Genomic DNA, 4,979 nt, shown 5'->3' with positions numbered 1-4,979 from the left:
CCAGATCTCGCTGGATGGCAGCACAGCTCTCCAGCTGTCAGCCACTCCTCCCAGCTTGGTGTCATCAGCAAACTTGCTGATAGTACACTCAATTCCCTCATCCAAGTCATTGATGAATAGATTGAATAATACTGGCCCCAGTACTGACCCTTGGGGCACTCCACTAGTTACAGGCCTCCAACCAGACTCCACCCCATTGACCACGACTCTCTGGCTTCTTTCCTTCAGCCAGTTCGTAGTCCACCTCACTACCCGTTCGTCCAGTCCACACTTCCTCAGTTTAGCTGTGAGGATGCTGTGGGAGACTGTGTCAAAGGCTTTACTGAAGTCAAGGTAGACCACATCCACCACTCTGCCATCATCCATCCACCTCGTTATATCCTCGTAAAAGGCGTGTTAGGTACAACACAATTAAAACACCTAGATATACCCGTGAGGCAGGACTGACAGATGCAGAAACTGCAGGACCACTGTATCCTTGAAGAATTTGGAAAAGAAGGATGACATTTGCCTGCAGACCACATCTAAGTGGGGCTGCCTGTATGTGAACAAGATGACTAAGCTTCTGTTACAGTCAATGGAGTTTAATGTAGGTGCAGAGTAGGCTGTATAGCTATTGAGGCTCCACAGCAAGCACTGAATACAACTCCATTACCTGTAACAGGAGCTTCAACACCAGTACACAGACACACAGAGAAGGATCTAAGTTTAGGTGTCTTATGATAAAGCCAGTAAGGTATCTGCCCACAACAGAGAGTGACTACGTATACATAGGAAAACACCAAGTCTTGCACAGACATTTGAACTACTTCCAGAGTAAGAGAGTGGTAGAGCTGTACTAATGTAGCATGCTGTATAGATTAGTACACCTTGCTTCTTAGCAGGAGTAATAAATCCCTGTCAAGCACTCCTGTGTTCTAGCCAGGTCTTCAGCACAGCAGAGAGTTTTTGTTAAGAGATGAATAAACATTTACCTCCTCCGCTCCAGAAGAGGCTGCTATAGGGAAGCACCATTCATTTCCTCCCAGTTGCCTAAAACTGGGAACACTGAAGCCATTTTAATCAACTCGCACATAATTTTTTAAGTCCTGGAAAACAGTATTACTGTATTAGCTCAATGGTGAGCCACCTCAGGGGGCAAGGAAGTACTAGGAATGGACAACAGGAAATACCTGCAGAATTCACGAGCATAGGCTTGCAGCAATTCTGACAAAGACCAAAATCATAGGGAACTGACTTATGTCATTAATATACAGAGCTTTTGAACAAGACTGGCCTTAATGTGTGGTTGTGTTTCAGCTTATGGGGTGCTTTCCTGTTAATATCAATGATTTTCCTGTTTTTCATTAGGAGTTTTGCCTGTCTTTCAGCATCATGTCACATGAGTGCACACAGACAGACCTAACTGGACTAATTTTGCAATTAAGATGTGAGGCAATATATCAAATACTACCCTCACATACAGACATACAATATTAAAACTGAACCGTTTGTTCATGGCACTGTATAGTTTGGCATTGGCAAGTTGTGTTGAATAGAATTTCCTAGCTAGGAAATCTCTAATAGTACATCTATAAATCAAGGATGATACCTCTTCAAAGAAATGATCACCATGATGATAGCAAACAGCCTGCTGCCTAAAACAGTCCTTGCAATCTGTAAGACTGCTTACTTATTCAGACTAGTAACCTCAAGAACAGATATAGACTTGGTTGGTTTTTTACCCTCCCCTACAACCCAGAATGAGATTAAAGAATATAGCAAGAACCATCCCAGAATAATCAGAAGTCTAGAGGCACCCTGCACATTCTTGCTGAGTGGTATTTTTTTTTGAGGAGTTGCATTTTAATTTACTCCTTTTATTTGTTAAGAAAAAATTCATTTCCTGTTAATTGCCATGGGCTATATCGTAGCATACTGAATGATGCCTGGATTTTCTTATGTTGTTTTATGTAATCCTGAAAAGTTTCATGACTATGTCAGTCATTTGCAATAAAAGATTTCAGATGTGCACACTGATCAATACATGAGACAAAGTTTTTCTTAACCCCAGACCTTGCAGCACAGGTGGGAACAGAACATTTATCCATATCAGATTGCTTTTTTTTCCACCACACAATGTTGCAGCCAACTTACGCTCCGTATATGTCCCAATTTGAAAGTCAGGTTATCCTTTCCCACTACCCAGCAATTTATTATTAAAATACGTAGCTGGGCAGCAAATAAAACAGAAAGCATAACCAGCATAAGCCAAGAGCATAGCCTTACCTATTGCACTGCAGATATGACCCTGGATTTACCACCACATCAATGGAGTGGGCAATTCATTACTGCTAAAACCTGTCAAGTGGACTTTGAGTTCTGTTATATGTAGGAAGTTTTTCACTGAAACGACACAGCATGACCCGGGTTGTGCTTCAGCATTCACATAGACAGTATGCCAAATAAAATGACCAGAATTCATATTGGTTTGTCCATTTATAGGATGCATTACTTCCAAGACTTGGTCTATTTTTTCATTCCCCTCCCCCTTACATTGAATGTTAACTGTTCCAAGTTTTGGCCTTTACAAGACAACACTTAAAAATCAGTCATAATAATATTTAATACCTAGCTGGTTGGGATAGGAGAAAAATGAAGTGAACCTATGTGTTTCCTTCACTGCACAGGTATTTGATGATGTAACATTTATACTGTGTTTAACTTTAAACTACACACAGTAATTAACATTGTATTTTAAAAGAGTAAAGTAAAAGAAATAACTCCCTAATCAAGATTTGGTAAATCAGGTTAACAGTAAACTGAAAAATATTCTAGCAATGAGTTTGCATAGATTGTATTTGACAACACACTCCTGACAAAGGAACAATATCTACCTGTTTGTACAGCCATTAAATATGCTGTAGCTGATGAATAAATAATTTAATCCAGAACACATTAGCAAACCTTTCTCTTGCACAAACACAAATACTTCAGTGCTAGGAAAAACATTAATACTTCCTGCTGCCACTGTTGAACAAAACGCAAAATAAGAAGGAACAAGATCCTGCAATGATGGGCTTTCAAATAAAAACAGGGAAAGACGACAAGAGTTAACCTAGCATAAAAAACCCTGGATGCATTCATTCTAAAGCCTACCGTATTTTAAACACATTTAACACAGGCCAAATACACAGCAGTAATATCTCCTTAACTTCTACATTTGAGCTTCTAAACAGAACAGAAAAATACATTTACCCAACAGTGCTTGGGGAATGCTATCACACTTGGAGCACCTCAGCAGGATATAGAAGATGATCTCTGGAGACAGACACTTTAGACTTTCTCTTTTCTTCAGTTAAACCTAGTTTCTTCATTGTACATATAGCAAGATAACATCAAGCTGCAGTGTCATTTTGTCAGTTGGAAGAAAGCTACTTCTCTTCCTACCCACAGGATCTGCTTCATTCTAAGCTTCAAAAAATTAAAAACGGGGCATTTTGGCCAGATCTTCCAACTCCAGATTTCATTTCTATTTATAGATTACAGAACAACAATCAGGAGCTGCACAAGTCTCTTACATTGGATAAAACGTTCCAACTAAAAGATGACAACTCCCTTGGCACCCCAAACTGTCTTGTGCTAGCACTGTCTTTAGACTTCTGTGCAGCACCATTAATGACCGCTCAGCAGTCTATGCCCATAATGGTCACCAGTGCAAATCGGACAGCATGCATTTATTAGCAGTCACGAAACCAGATGGACTGCTGCATCAGAGAGCTTAGGGCACTGCAGAGTTAGAACCAGAAACCTGAATTATCCATCTATGCCAGGTAATCTCATTACAAAGCTGCCTGCCCATTGAAGAAGAACAGAGCAGCCTAGCCATTCAGCAGAGCACTTATCAGAAACAGCTACCAGGCAGTCTCTCACTCCAGAATTGTTCTAAGTACAGAGACCTGAGTTTAAGAGTCTAATTATAGACCACATTTCACAATGAGACTCTGCTTCCTCCTGCATGTAACACATTTTAAGAGTCTGCTATATGCAAAACTCTGTCCTGCAATGAGGAAGTAAGTGGAAAGAGAAAATATTTTATTAAGTTTGTACTCAGTCATGCACATAAAAGGCAAATAGAGAAAATGGAAGTCATCATAATAACAGTTGTAAGATACTATCACAAGCAAATATAATGCATGTACCATTTTGAACACAAGGGAACCAAGTTCACAGAGCCTTAAGTTGGAAGCATGGTCTAAGAGATCTCCCACTACTCACTTACTGTTAAACAGTTCCCTTGACACATTCTAGAACTATTTAAGAATTAAAGGTGAATTTGAAGGCTTGTGTTGACTGTCAAGATTCAGCCATCCTTCTGGGTTAAGTCATATATCAGCATCCCTCTTACATGTAAAGCAGTAGTATCTTCTGCAACACAAGAAGTTTGGTGGACAACACAAACAGAACATGTCCTCTGCCTGTGGCAGAAGAGCTGTTCCTGTTTAATCTACCATCAATTCATTCTTACAACATTTTAATCTGCACATAAGTATTTGAGAGTGTTTGTGAAATGTTGTATTGCTTTATAGATACAGCCCACAGCTCAGTGATCTCAAATTATACTGCTTTATCTGCAGCCCTGCCCCTTGAAGGAACTCATGAGATGATGGGAACAGAGATATTGAGAGGGAAAGATCTGAGCTCTGCTGCCAGGAAGCAGCAGCACCAGTACACCTGACACAAGGGTTCAACCCTCACAGTGCCATTTAAGAGCTCTCAAGTCCAATTCTCAGTGTTTCCATTTATACTGTGCTTTGTCCGGTCATCTGGTCTATTCAGAACAGGGACTATACAACAGAACATGTTCTTGAAATAAAAGTAATGCATACGCTTCAGCCCTAGCAGAATACCTATCACATGCTATATCAATCCAATACACATGGATTTCTGTATAATTGATAATTTTATTGGAATCTGTTAAGAGACATTTGTTCAGATCA

This window comes from Mesitornis unicolor, unplaced genomic scaffold (genome assembly GCF_000695765.1).
Source record: "Mesitornis unicolor isolate BGI_N332 unplaced genomic scaffold, ASM69576v1 scaffold30660, whole genome shotgun sequence".
Taxonomy (NCBI): domain Eukaryota; kingdom Metazoa; phylum Chordata; class Aves; order Mesitornithiformes; family Mesitornithidae; genus Mesitornis; species Mesitornis unicolor.
The sequence above is the reverse complement of the archived record's forward strand: the minus strand, read 5'-3'. Positions refer to the sequence as shown.